The sequence below is a fragment of the Brienomyrus brachyistius genome, chromosome 12 (genome assembly GCF_023856365.1).
Source record: "Brienomyrus brachyistius isolate T26 chromosome 12, BBRACH_0.4, whole genome shotgun sequence".
Lineage (NCBI taxonomy): Eukaryota > Metazoa > Chordata > Actinopteri > Osteoglossiformes > Mormyridae > Brienomyrus > Brienomyrus brachyistius.
Window position 1 is genome coordinate 11,962,572 of NC_064544.1, and position 15,705 is coordinate 11,978,276.

Below are 15,705 nucleotides of genomic sequence, written 5' to 3' on the forward strand. Positions count from 1 at the left end.
GCGATATGAGTGGCCAACCTTATCACTGACCAATGATATGTGTTAGATTGCTAAGTGACACGGAAGGGGGGCACTCTGGCGGCCAATCAGCTTTCCGCCCCTGTGTGAACCATCAGGCTGAGCGCTTGACATTTTCAGCAGATGTGTTGGTAACGGCAGCACATAAAAGGTGATGCAGCAATATTAAGGTGACTACAACAACTTTATGGTGATGATTCAGTCAAACACATTCTAGCAGCTTATCCTGGTCTGGTGTCGCTGTGGAGCCTGGAACCATTAACAGTTCTATTCTGCTTAGCTTGACATAAAGCAAGGCCCACTGCAGGAGTCTCGCCGACAGTGCACTGCCCATCTTGCTGGGGTGGGGGGGGGGTCCCATGATTTGCTGTGGGGAGGGGCGCTAATGACGTAATGAGGGTTGACATCATCACAATAATCAGCAATGGCCCTGTAGTGAGTACGTATTTAGCAGAGTCACATGTGTAACAGCAGAAAAATTATATTTGAATTTGCACAAAAGGAAGGAATTAACCATGTTCAAAATCAGGCCATGAGCGTCAGGATGACATAAGAGTGGGGGGGGGAGTCTCATCCTACAGGCCTCAGGCTGCGGGGCTGACAGGGAGCGATGCCACAATAATGCCCAAGAAGACGTGCCCTCCGCTCCAGGCCACTGCACAAAACCTCATTCCCACAGCTTTTAATGAGCGCAGAGCAGGAGGAAGCGGCGTTGTGTAATCACACAGCGGCAGGGGGGCAGGGGGGGTAAGCGGGGGGGGTGGGCGGGCAGGCGCGTCACGGCCTGCGGCTCCAGCTTGCCCGACCACGGGACGCCAGCGGCTGCGGGTAGCATCACCCGCGCCCGGTCAGGCATGAGCAATCGCACCCCGCCGTGCCGAGCGCCGCGTCCCAGTGCTCAGCTTATTACAACCTGTTAATTAAAAAACAAAAAAAAAAAAAAAGTCGCGTTTTAGAAAGTCTCCTCTCAGCCAACGCAGAAGCCATCAGGTAATTTGCAGCCAGATTTGTCCTTCCTCTCAACTCTCTGTAAACAATGACTCTAACGACCAGCGGCGGGGATTCTGGGTCGTCGCTGCCCACCTTGGCCCGGGGTTCCCTCTCAGAACGCACACGCCCATTTACGTGGCAATTAATTACGGCGAGAACGAGATTAAAATCGTTTTCTTCCTTTAAGGTACGGAGTCTTTATGCTGAGCGTGTAATTTACTGTCCCCGCCATAATTAGTCCCGGCACCCCCAGAGCACTGCCGCAATGGCTGTGCTGCCTGAACAGAAGCTATATGGTGGCGCGCTCGCTTGCCTGCCGCAGATGATACAATCCGCAGGTTTCATGGCGCCTGCTCACTTACCGGGAAAAGGACCATGACCATCCGGATCGGAGACCAGAGTCAGCAGCGAAAAAGTCCTTCCATATGATGACAGGACTGAACAAAGACAGGGCCATTGATAAACTCTACCAAATGCCACCCCCCCCCAACCAAAAATGTAAACCCACAGCCTTATAATAAATGTAATAATTATTAATTGGCCGCCCATCCATTATCCATACTTGCTTGTGTTATACCCCATTAATCACCATTAATAATAACAAGGGCTGCAGTAACTAATAACATTGATAATACTCGTTAATAAATATTAGCTGACAACATTTTTTTGTCAATGATTGTATTTTTGCGGTTTCCTGCATAAACTGACATCACCACCCAGCAACATTAACGCTGGCGCGCTAAGCCTGGTTCATACTTCATGACGACTTTTGTGTTTTTTGTAATAATAATAATCCATCCATCCATTTTTCAAACCGCTTATCCTACTGGGTTACGGGGGGTCCGGAGCCTATCCTGGAAGCAATGGGCACGAGGCAGGGAACAACAACCCAGGATGGGGGGCCAGCCCATCGCAGGGCACACTCACACACCATGCACTCACACATGCACACCTATGGGCAATTTAGCAAGTCCAATTAGCCTCAGCATGTTTTTGGACTGTGGGGGGAAACCGGAGTACCCGGAGGAAACCCCACGATGACATGGGGAGAACATGCAAAATCCACACACATGTAACCCAGGCGGAGACTCGAACCTGGCTCCCAGAGGTGTGAGGCAACAGTGCTAACCAATTAATAATTAATAATAATAATAATAATAATAATGACATCAACAACAACAACATCATAAAAGTTCCATTGTCTACTTTCCTCAGTGCCTTATAATACAAAATTATACTCTGTATACATGAGAATACTGTGTGTGATCTAGGTAGATGTTAAGTTTTATTTGCTACAGTTGTCACCATGTATCAGTTTAACGCTCCTGAGGGAACCAAACGGTATGACAAACAGTGAAGAAATACTTATCCCAGAGTTTCGCATATAAAGGGCACTTCCATTATCCACCAAACGGCCAGAGGCGAGGCAGAAACGAACAAGCCCTGCAACGGTTCATGGCGGGCATGGCGTAATACCCCAGGTCCTCTGCAGGTGGCGATACTGAGCACCCCACACCTGCCCTAGTGACCTGGGTTCAGCGTGCATTAGCGAGCTTTAGCATTCTGACACTTTAGGGTATTCTAAAATCAACACATAAAAACGAGTGCCCGGAGGCCTCAAAAGATTTTAATTATTTACCGTTGCCCAGTACATGAGCTTGCCGAAAAAGGACACAGGAGAATCCCAGCATAAAAGCAGCTTTGTTTTACGGTCCGACGCAGGTGCAGCCATCGGTGCGAACCCTCCACAACCACCGTCCAGGTAACTCTGAGGTCCAGCTGTTTCTGTTTCTACGTTCCAGTAATTAACAGCCTTGCCGGCGATCTCTGCGCAATTAAACCTGCGACTGCTCACGTCTTGGCTGCGCATAAACGCAGGAAGACGGTAATTAACGTTAACCTGTACTGAGCATACATGACATTGCACAGTGTCTTACTTTGCAAATTTTTAATTTGCTTAAAATGTGTTATTCCTCTCTCGAGCGGGCAATGTGACGCTGGCTGCTGTCCAGGGTGCTGAAACAGTCCCCAGCGAAAACAACACTGATCAACCGACAGCTTACCTAGGTTCAGTTTACAAATCAGACTCCTCCCCCAATATGCCACTCCCACATACAGACACCTCCCCACTGCCAGCCCCTCCCCCTTACAGGCTCCAACCCCTACTGCTCATCAGCCCCCCTATGCAGTATTGCGCAATAACTTTGACAGTGATACATGATATTAGCACAACTAGTTAAGTGCAGGGCAAGAAAAAAATATGTAATAAAAACATTTAAGAACGGATATGGGCAGGAGGCCCGGAAAAAGGCCCGCAACGTAAAATAAACCACAAGGGTCACGATAACTTACAATGGCCGACTGTGGGACGCCAGCGGCTCCGGGTAGCGTCAATAACTCAATAACTGGCTACCCAGCCTGTGACTGACCTTATCACTGAAGCCATGTTTTTGTCAAATCACTGGACTGATATTATGTATCCAATTTGCATTCAGTTAAATTTTTTTGCATTATGAAACTTATATTTGACTCACGCATACAATAAGCTTTTATGTTCCACCTGGGGGGAATATGCAACAAAGCAGGATTTCCCAGTTAGCTGGATAACTTAAGCAGAACGTGAAAACTGTCCAATAGGAAGAGAGGTAAGTGACATTCCTATAGGACAATCATTGCCTTTGACTTAAGTTATCTGGGTAATAAAGATATCCTGTCTTGTGGAATACCCACCAGGGTCTTCAAAAAAAAAAATACCGCCCCAAGAAAAAGTGACTTCAATTGAAAAAGTGGTAAAAAGTACAGGGCCGAAATCAGACATGGCTGATTTAACAGTGGTTCCTTTTAGAAACCAGGGACTGTGTCCCACAACCTTTGCCAGTCACCTGGAAGCAATTCAGACCCTTGGCTGTCAATTTGCTCCCATCGCTCAGCAGCTGTAAAGAGGTTATTGGAGCTCGTCGCATAGACGAGCGGCTTCCCATCTCACCTTGATGGACCTTCAGAAGCTGAAACTGTGACACTGTGTCTCCTCCTCTCCTTCTCATTCAGTTACATCGTACTGTACAGGTACGATGATCCGATTCATGTTAAAGGCTGCGAAGATGGTCATCGAGCCAGTGGCTTAGCAGAACTAAGATATAAGAAGTTGTTTAGAGGAGCGCTAACTGTTTGGATATCAAGAACAGGCCTATCAGGATAGTGGTGCAACATAGCAATTAAGTTCAGTCTTCCTGGAGTTGCACAGGATGACAGAAGTTCTCCCCATTTCCCATGATTTTCTGGTTGCCATACTCAAGGAAATGGGGCGGGGTGACTCCCCCCAGCTGAAAGCTGATTGGTCCCCAGAGTGCCCCAACCCCTTTCATTCACTGAATCGAAACATGTCATTGGCTAAAGATATGGAGAGCCCCTCTGTAAGAATTACGGTCTCTCTCATGCCTCTCCACCATGAAAAAGCACTAGAATCGCCCCTAGCCATACTACACTGCAATCCTCTTTCACGTTTCTGCTTTCGTCTTAATGTCAATTTGAACCCCTTTGACTGTCCAATAGCGAGGCACCCAGGGCTAAAAGCCCAGGCAATGCAATGACAACTGAGTATTGTTCTTCTGGAACTGTAATAGTATTTTGCACTCAATTAAGAAGATTTGTGGACAAGCTAACAAGGCCAGTCGACATCACATGCCAGAGCCTGGTGTGCTCTTCACGTCAGAGAAGCCAGCGGGCCATGAAGACGCCAACAGACATTGACTGATTGTGACGTGTTGCGTTCCTACCTCTGTGGGCGGGCGTCCATGATCGTGCAAGTAATCGACGGCTTGAGATGTGACACGCAGCAGTATGCAGACTACCATACCGCGGCCTCATCAGCTCCGCCCCTTTCAGAGGTGTGTGTGTGTGTGTGTGTGTGTGTGTGTGTGTGTGTGTGTGTGTGTGGTGGGGGGGGGATCCAGTTACCAAGCCCCTATGAAGCTCAAATGAAGCTTTATTCTCACCTCAGCCATGTGCTATTTACAGTGAAACGGAATAACATTCCTCCTGTACCAGCTGTGCAACATTCACGACAGGACACACAGTACACCTCTAAAGATGGAATAATTTATATAGTGCAAAACAATTTATTGAATTATTAATAATTTAAAAGGAGACGAGAGAGAGATGGCTACCACTAATCCACCTAAGAATCATATATGTCACAGTAGACAAGCACTGAACAGGAGCCTTGCAAATCAGACATAGTTGCTGGATCGACATAGTAATCCAGGTGTGGTTACAGCAGCCAGGTGTACAGGTGCTGCTTCTGACAGAATCTCAAGGACTTGTCTTAATCCCCGGGGTGTAAATGCAGAGGACCAAGGGGTGTGCTGAGTTACCTCCTGTGCAGTGGGAGCGCCCGGCAAAGCCAGGCCCCACAAAAGCGGTGAAGACATTTATAGCGGCATAGCCGGCGGCCCTGGACAGCATGGTCTCCTCCAGCGCCACACCAGAACATCTCCAAAACAAGCACCTCCATCATCGCCTTCATACACATGTTCATATGCACTCATATCAATGAGCTCTGCGCCTGGAAAGCGGTCAGCACCTGCTCTCCACATCGATGACGCGCTTAACGAGTGTGATAAGCCGAAGGGCAAAAGGAAAGCAGAATATTATTAAAAATAAAATAAAAATGGGGCTGAATGAGGACATTGAGTGGCACGACAGCATGCTTTTTCCACATGATAGGACCATTCTAGTGATAACTAAATGTTCAAACAAATAGTTAACTGAATAAAAACATCGGCTGTCAAAGTGCATTGGGTGTCTAGGAAAGGCCACACTGCATGGGTGTCTGGTTTTTCGGGGGTTAAAAATCACCTTAGCAGCCTTAAGATCGTAGGTGAGCTCAGCCAGTGGGGCGCTGGATGGGAATATGCAGCTTAATAAAGTATTAACGGCATCCACAGAAGATTATGATGGATGTGACTTCAAAGGGGCGAGCTTCCTTGATGAGTGTGTGCCTCCCCCTACCCCTGGCTCATGAGCGTTGCTTCACCACGGTGCACAAGGCTGCACACCTCTATGGGGGAGGAGGAAACACAGGCGGATGGTGACCTTGTAGGCATTTAGCGCCGCGACGGCGTCATTGCGGGAGGCGGACGTAATCGGTTCTGGCATCAGCCAGGGCATCGTTAGCCGTCCCCGGCTCCCGCGTTTTTGTGTCTATCACCCGTTGGCACGACGGTAAAAAAAATATATAAATTATAAAACAAAAAGACAAAAGGAGGCGGGGATATTTTCAGAGGGAGAGGGCCGAGAGACGCACGTGAGATGTTTGCTGAAGAAAAGAGGCCAACACCAGCGGGAAGTGGCGGGAAGGACGGAGCGGCTCCCCGGCGATCTGCACCCGCCAAACCCTCGCTTCAAACAGCTGCCCGCCGTCCGCTGGCGACTGCGCATCCACGCTGGCCAACCGCCTGGCCGGCCCGCTTTCATCAGCCATAATTAAACGATCACTTTAGCACGGAGAGGAATTACCATCCAATTTTATTTTAACGCGACGTGGGAACATTCGGCTTGCCGGCGCCAAAAAAAACCGCGAGGCCTTCTCATGCACGGCCGTCCGACGCGGGCGGCGGAAATCGGTTTCCGTCGCTCGCCGCGGAGCCACGGGATTTCTGTGCTGCGCCTGGCTTTTGTGGCAAAACTATTATTTCACTCGTGACATAATGCATTAACGTCAATTAATTCAGCCAGCGGACGCCCATGACGATGCCGATTTTATTGCTTTTTAATGCCACATTATGTTTGCACTATAAACTTTAAACAACTCGCGTTTCAGGCATATGCCCATTATTGCGTTTTTTTTTTTGTTTTTAACGATCACTCCTGTGTGAATGAAGGCAGCGCTGAGGGGAAAAAAATAAATAAATAAAAATTTGCATATCCCTGTCGGTCCTGTGCTTTCCCAGGGATATGTGAGTGTGCATTCGTGCGTGTGTGTGTGTGTGTGTGTGTGTATGCGCCTATGACGACAGGAAACCTGTACAATCTGTCTCTCAGCAGGCACCCTAATGACCAGGAATCCCCCCCCCCCCCATCTCCCCCTCCCCCCCCCACGCTACTTAAGGCTGCCACTAATCACATGAGTCTCATGCAACTCGGCAGTCGGGGGAAATTCCGTCCGTGGCCATTCCCAACTTACACCATGTCCATCTCAGGTTTGTGCGGGGGGGGGCATTATTATACTCCCCCCTCCCGAACCACTCTTCCATACAGCCTGGCCCCTGAGTCTCGGGTGGGTAATGACTGGAACGGCTGAGATGGGCGGAGAGACCTTTTTAAAATGCTTAAATTTTACATGTGGAGGGGGGAGAGCTGGACCCGCACATGTCCTGGAGCAGGAAAATAAAATTAAATAATAACGAGTGGCCAGCTGCACCCCCCCCCCCCTCCAGCAGATCCTGCTGTTTTTATTTAACATCCCGTCCTTGAAGGTTTAAACAAATGAGAAAGGTAGGATTTGGCGAGACACTCAATAATTTATAGTTTCTGTAATCAAGAAAAAAGACTGTGGAGGCATCCCTTAAAAAATATTAATAATAAGAAGAAAAAGACTCCTGTAATGACAGATATTCGCTGCAAAATTATCCACTGAAGTGAAACAATGAACAAAAGGACCCCCCCTGTCTCCACCCAGGAGAGAATCCCTTGGTGCCCCGTAAGCGGGTCAATGCAGAGTCAGACCAAGCTCTGTCCTCTGTGCTGTTCGACAGGAGGCCGGTCACGGTCAGCAGCAAGGAGACGCGGACAGGACCCGCGGGGGGGGCTTCCTGTGACATAACAGCGGCCGACGGTGACGCAGAGCAAACCCCTCACCACCACCTGGGAGTGTTCTGTCGCACGGCCTCGGCCCATTGAAGGGTTCTGCCGAGGTTCCACGCGGTTAGCATTCCCATTTAACGAAACACTCCGGCGCTGAACGACGCTCACAAAAGGTGGGAAAGCTGGTCCTGATGAAGCGGGACCGTCTACGAACGACGGCATGGATGTGGGGCTCGACAAGAGAGCGAACACTCCCGGCTTTGTGACAATATGGGGACCTTCTGCGAAAAAAGGTCTGTCCAACCTCCAGGTCTGTCTCTGACGCCTGAAAGCAGCCATTACAGTATGACACGCAAATTAAATCTGCCCTGGGGGGCATTAAGATAACTGGCAGTCACTTAGCTTGTGTATTTCTAGGAAGCAGGTTACAGTTTGTTAATTAAGGCTACAGGGGCCGGGTCCTCACGTGTGTCTAACGAGCTTTAGGTCACCATCACAATGCCTGCTTTCTCCAGCCACTGACCATTATGTTTGCATGGAGCTAGCGAGCGGACTCCGCCTGTTCAGGACCCCAGAGGGAGGCTATGAAGCCTGCATGGAGCCGGCCTGAGTTCCTCCAGCGCTTGCAGGCAGAATCCCATTAGTCTCCTCAGCAAACAGATTCCTCGTAAAGCCAAACACGGGGCAGCTTACCTCTGGGCCGCAGCTTTGCCCTCTGGTGCACGCATGGTGCACGCACGGCTCTCGCCCGTTTATTCTCTTTCCCTCTGTCGATTAGGTGCTTCCGCTGAACGCGGCTATGTGCAGCTTTTAATAGAAGATGGTTAATAAAGGCAAACGGCCGGCTGCCCTCGCGTACAGTACGGCAGCACGAATACATATACGACTCGGACTCGCACTATTCTAAGCATCTCTCACTTTAAATTTGCACCACCTATGCAATATTCTGGGCATCTCCCTCTTCGCATGTGCATGACTGGGATTTCACTATTCTGTGCATCTCTCATTTCACGTTTACACAACGTATTGCATTCTGGGCATCTCACGTCACATGTGCCCAACTGCGACAGTATTGCATTATTCTGGGCATCTCTCACGTCACATTTGCACGACCTACTGCATTATTCCGGGCATCTCTCACGTCACATTTGCACGAGCTACTGCATTATTCCGGGCATCTCTCACGTCACATTTGCACGACCTACTGCATTATTCCGGGCATCTCTCACGTCACATTTGCACGAGCTACTGCATTATTCCGGGCATCTCTCACGTCACATTTGCACGACCTACTGCATTATTCCGGGCATCTCTCACGTCACATTTGCACGACCTACTGCATTATTCCGGGCATCTCTCACGTCACATTTGCACGACCTACTGCATTATTCCGGGCATCTCTCACGTCACATTTGCACAAGCTACTGCATTATTCCGGGCATCACACGTCACATTTGCACGAGCTACTGCACTATTCTGGGCATCTCTCACGTCACATTTGCATGACTGTTATTGCATTATTCTGGGCATCTGTCAATATACATATTCTGACATATACATATCTATGTCCTCTACATACATATATTCATATTATTGCATGTTTATCCCATGATGGGTGGGTTTCCTGCAGGCAGATCTATAATTTGGGGGTGTTGTTCAGCGGGACAGGTTCAAAGAAAAGGGCTTGCAGAGTGATATACGCGTTGGGCCCCTGAGCGTGGCCCTAAACCCCTAACGGGCTCTTAACCTCAAGGACTGGCTTACCTGCCTTTTCACAGACTTGGGTTGCTTTGGATAAAAGGCTAAAAGTGAATTTAAAAAGCAAATTACTGCTATTTATATGTGATTGTGATATTATTTGCCATTTTAAAAAATTGTCATGTTTTGTTTTCATTACTTGTGTAGGTCTTTTCAAGGACGGTACGTGCAGTAGATGGCGGCCCTGGTTGCTGCACACATGCACGCTGCATGTCACGCCCGTGACAAACAAACCCGAGAGCTGACAGCAGGCAGCGCTCCTCGCGCGCTCATTTGCCGACGCGCCAACGTGACCGCAAATAGAAAGTGACATCCGGAGACAGGAGCCGGAATGCGAGCGCTGACAGCAGCCGGGTCATTAGCATGCGGCTGGGAGCAGGATCGTCGCATACTCGAACCCGCGCGGAAAGCGTGCGATCAGCTGGCTCCTATTAACAGGCAGGACCGGGGCCGCTAATGGGACCCAGCTGAGCACAGGAAGCAGAGCAGACGCACCGTCACCCGAAAGTATGCAAATAGCGACCAAAGTAGGCTATCGGCTTTTTTTTTTTATCGCAACATAAGGTACTAGAATGTACTGGAAGGTAGCAATTACTCGGACAACTCCTTCCTATGATATGCATACAGTGCGGAAAATCAATAATCTACGGCTGTGAGAGCTTTAGATAATAAAGTCCTAAATTTCACACAGTTCTGGAGCACGGCGGATCTTTGGGGAAAACGTGGCTCGTTCACAGAATGATGAATGCTGTTCGAAATGTAATGTAATGCCGCCGCACTGAGGACAGCAGCTAGATCTTGGCTCATGGGAGTTTCACTTACACAAAAATGTCCTGAGGGCGGAAGGAAAAAAAACGATTGGTTCAGAGAGATGACCAATCAGATAGTAGAGGAGGTGGGTCCGAGCAAAAAAAAAAAAAAGAGGAGGTGGGACCAACCAATCGGATGTCTTGGTCCTGCCTCATCTAGTTGCCTGGACCCACTCTCTGAGCCAATCATCTGTCATTCTGCCTTCAGGAAAAACTCTGGGCAAGTAAAACTCCCACAAGCTAGATCCTGCCCATCACTAAAGCCTTGGTCTACAGCCCAAGCCAGGAGGTTAAATAAAGCTACAGGGTGCAGTCGGGAAACTGAGGGTCACATTAAGTGGAAATGAACAGAAACAAGGGGGGGGGGGGGGGGGGGGGGAGATGGTCATGTAAGTGGGGGGGGGAGGAATATTTCTCTCCTGATCTTCAGACCATCTGTTGTACATAAATGAGGTGGAGGCTCTGCCACAAGAACATTACTATTTAATTTCTCCGCTCTGCGGCTCTGCGGGCTTTTAGAAGCAGAACAATGTACACGGTGCTGTTAAGCAGTGACCCCGGAAACCAACATGTAAAACAACTCCCATTATTCCAATGCTGCAAAAAAAAATACTGCGACGTCCCTGCACTTTCCGGGAGATCATGCGGGACCAGGAGTCATCAGTGAGCGGACAGACAATTGGTCCGGAGTAAGTGACTGTGCCATCAGGCCGCGGTAGAATGCAAAGTGGAATACCTGGCGTCCCCACAACCGCCGTACAGCGGAATAATAATAATAATAATAGTAAAAAGACATCACCGTTTCCTGCGCTTAATGACCGGCTAACCCCAGCCGTCAGGACGTGAACTCATACCACCATTGTCATATCGATTTATAGACTAGCAGTGGGGCTGCTTCCTTCTGGAAGATTTGTGTTCTTCCTAGTAACACAAAAGTTTGGGAATAACAGCTTGAATACGCAATTAATATTATATTCTTATAAATATAGCATCTTCTCACGCTTGCTTTTCATTTGAATTGCAACGCAGAGCCTTCAGCCTCTGCTATAAAAATGTTAAAATCGTAACGCTAATTGAACTCGAGGCTCTACCTGAGGCAGCCATGTTAGATCGGCACGGTTGAGCTATGACGCACGGGTCGGATTTCATGGTAGGAGGAAGTCCGGCTGACTGAAGAAGCAGATCCTTTTATTAAAAATTACAGATTACGCAGCCTGGTGACGTTACATTAGGTGGGGGGAGGGGGGTTACCAAATCAAAGGAATCGGCGATGTTCTTACAAGCCAACATGATATTAAAACAACAGGTTACAAAAAGGGGTAGAGTAGGTGGGGGCGGAACGTAAACAAAGACAGTGAAAACACAGCGAGCCCCCCCCCGTATTCATAACGCCAAAAGCGCAGGAATAAATCTGGAGGAGGCTTCTAGCACAGCCCCTAATAAACAAGGAACAGACAGGACATACCTGAAAGAAATGAGTCTGGGCTGATTGGCGCATCCATCAAACGCCCCATCTACAGCAGAAGGAGCTGCGCACATCCAAGGCGGGGGCGGGGAGGGGAAATCGTTGCTTATTAGTGAGTAAGGGAGAGTGGCAATCAAATTCTACCTGCCACTGGGCGTGGGGAAGATGGTTTCCTCTCCTTCCAAATGAAACAAATAGGAATCTAATGAACTCATATCCCTGGAAACCATAACCACAGGGAAAGGAGGAGGAAGCCTTCAAGAGATACATGTGACCACTGGGGGGGGGGGGCTGGTGGGGGGGTTGATACATCTGACAAAGCTTTTAACTTGCAGTAAATGCATGCTATAAAATGTCCCCTACTGAGCTGAGGGGTTAAAATTAATGGTCACGGGGTCACAGACAGATTATAAACCATGCAGAAAAAGTCTGTGACAGAGGAACAACATGTAAACCGGACTGTCTGTCCGCACATGACATCTCTGACTTTCACTTGCCTTTGATCTTGAATATAGGAAAGACTTTAAATCTGGTCAATACGCATTGAAGACAGTTACTCCGGCTACAAGATCATTATCCATCGGAATACATTAAGACTAATTGGCAACCTTGAGTTCCGGGTTCAGCGTTGGGTTGACAATTAATTGCGGAGATGGCGTCTTGTACACCGCGCCGTGTTAAAACACCCTACGGCGAATGAGTCGATGGGAGTCGACCATCCCTGGGATGAGTTTGCAAATAATCGAACTGGATGCTACCGTTTTGTTGAGATGATATGTATGAAGGGTCAGAAATATCTCCTGTAAAAATAGGGGTGGAAACCCAAGCTGCACAGACTTATTCAAACAAAATCTGACCACGCTGCTTCAGGAGGATGTTGAAAAACGCATGGACTTGCATTTATTTGATCCTTCTCTGGATTTTTTTCCCCCCAACATTCAATAGCTCAGTTTTATCTCGCGTTACCCCATCATAGGAGAGCTCGTCACTCTAGCCCGACCAGTTCGTCACACGCTACTCACGCACATAAATCCTTTTCTTGTTACCTCCAACCGTATCATTATAAGGAACTGACAGCGCAGCCGGTATTTAACGTGACTCACGGATCCACGTACAGGAAGCCAGCCACAGTACTCCGCACCCAAGAGGACCCACGCTTCCTGTGCGAAGCACTCATTCGCCGCAGAAGCGCAGCTCCCGGTCCTGCCAGTCTGCAACATGTGGAAAATGCACCGCGAGGCACAGCGTGAGACTGGCAACTTAGCTTCTCCCCCATGCTCTTCCGAGGTACCGCCCAACTCACCACCAAGCACCCTGACTAAGGGGAACAGTTTTATGTCCACGCCTGTTAAAAAATATCATACGAGGTCATCACTTACGGAAAAACGTTATAATAGACAGAAACACTCAATGACTGAGGACTAAGAGTTTTTACATCATGTGATGTTTCTTCCAGAAGGTGGGAATCTTCCCCAAATCATTAATGGAGTACCTGCTACCCTGATCTTGATGCTGCTAGTGATCCGTTAACCAAGCATCCCTCAAAGATATAAAACCAGATAAAGATGGCAGGCAGGTGGTAGAAATGGTAGGGGTGGGGGGGGGGAGGGGTGTTTTAGCATTATTATAAATCATGTGGTAAAACCTAACGGCCAAACTGTGACGCATCTATCGGCCATCATAACAGAGTGATGGATCGAAATCAGCATAGAGGTGGATCAGCCAGCAAGGTCAGCCAGTGACCCTAGTCCATCAAGAAGAGGGCTCAGGGTTAAGGGTCTTGCTCAAAGGCCCAACTGTGATGCCATCAATCTGCCTGTCACAGGATTCAAACCCAAGACCTCACCTAACCTACTGACACCGTTGCATCAATGAAACCCATGCAAAGCAAGGTTTGCCCCAATTATAGCAAACTTCTGCTAGTTCTGCATTCAGCTCGTTTCATTAAAATTCTTCAGTGTCTGTCCATGACAACGTACAAAATTCCTAGTAAATGAGCATGTATTTCCTTACACATACACCCACGCCAGACAGCATGAACGTCACAGTAAACGGGAGGGTGGGATCTGCAGCAGATTACCACTAAGTATTCATAAATTGCATCTTATTCATGATTAGCATCCCGTCCAGCATGTCCCCTGGTTCATGCCGTCTGCACCCAGCGATACGCTCACCAGGACTCACTACTGTATAAGTAGATATGGGTGGATGTCATTTACATATAGCATCCAATTACGACAAAAACATTTTACCACGTTTGCTAAAATAGAAATGGAAATCCCGTACGAGGCAGTCCTTCACACCTATCCGTGATTAGCCGCCACGCAACTAATAAATGCTTCGGAAATTTTAAACACGAAAATGGCCCGAGCGAGCTCCTCATTGACGGCGAGGACCCGCCAATACGCGTTAATGAGCTCAAAACACCCTTTGGTGTTTTAAAGGCGCATCAGCCTTCAGCTTGAGTCGCTCCAAACCGGCAACACGGCTTGAGCGGCTGCCCTTATCGTCAACCTCCAGCATCGTCCATCACTTGTGACATCGATCTGCAGGCAGGTAGATGGACGCTCACTATATAGCGGTTTCCTTATGAAAACAAAGCGATCTCATCTGCGCCGGCCATTTCTAAGCATAGCGCTAACAAATAAATGCGGGAAAACACAGAGATGACAAAAGTAACGTCTCAACTCAAGCATCTGCCGGTTGTCAAGTCTGCGGCTGTCTCCGCATGTTCGGTATCCTATTGTGGGGGACTTGGTGCCTCCCCAGCAGATTCCTGGCTCTTCTGCATGGTTATGACAGGTTGCAGCTGCCGCTATGATAATACAGTCACGCATATCACCTATATATTCAAAATCGGGCCCGAATCGTTGCATCACCATTTATTAAATGTTAATGCGAATCTGGCCTGAGAGGGATGATCAGGTGGAGAAAATATCACCGGCGTTTTCTGCCAGGAAGTTTCTATCTGGTGACGCCGTTGCTCCTGTTAGTGCGTGCGCGCAAACTGCAGCTACGCACTAAATGGACGATAGTGATGACGTCTAGAATGCTGCGGCCCGCGTTCCGGGCGTGTGCGAAAGGGATATATTTAGAAAAAGAAATGCAAGACAAAAGGGCTGAGGGAAGCAACAACCGGCTTGTGCCAGCAGAGCCGCGCGTCACACCGGCGATAAAAAGCAGCCATCTCCAAACCTTCGCTGAGAGAGACCCGGAGTTTCCCGCACGTTCAGCGTTCGCGGTGAGTGGACAGCTTCCCCGCGCCTGGTCCTCACCCTGCCTCTAGCTATCTGCCTGTACAGTGGAGCCATTAGCGCGAGGTTAAGCGAAGGGACGAGCGGAGTTTAAACAATGCTCTCCCTACACTGAAAGGTCCCTCAGAGGCAGGAGGACGTCGATCTGTGCTGGGGTTTTACCGAGAGAGAAAGCATTGCTTAGCACATGCAGCTCAAACTTTAGCACATGTAACACAAACAAAAGCACGTTTAAGTAGGGTGACCAGATAATGCATGTCAGAGAGGACACTGTGAGCTCGGGTGGGATTTGCAAACCACCACATCAATCAAAAGGATCCGTATTTCCCAAAAACACAAGTTCTTGCTGTGTGCTGATTGGTCAGTCTCCTATAATCATGCATGTGTCACTGATGTGTGAAACAGCTGGATGAGTCTTTCAGTCAAGGAAACAAACCAGTCAAAGCACAAGAAGAGCTGAACTGTTTAGCTGAGCAGAGGAGCCTTTCAGTTTGAAAGTAGTTTGTAAAACCTGAAGTAGCTGAAAGTGTCCTTCCTGACATGGATTATCTGGTCATCCAAATTTAAGCAAAGAATTCGGTAACGCTATATAATAATAAATACTATA

The 15,705-nt window shown here is 48.4% G+C and overlaps 1 protein-coding gene across 1 annotated transcript in view; it reads right to left on the minus strand.

Annotated features, from left to right (window-relative positions):
• The window catches only part of LOC125704441 (receptor-type tyrosine-protein phosphatase delta-like), a 362,466-nt gene that overhangs the window by 314,078 nt on the left and 32,683 nt on the right, over positions 1-15,705 (minus strand).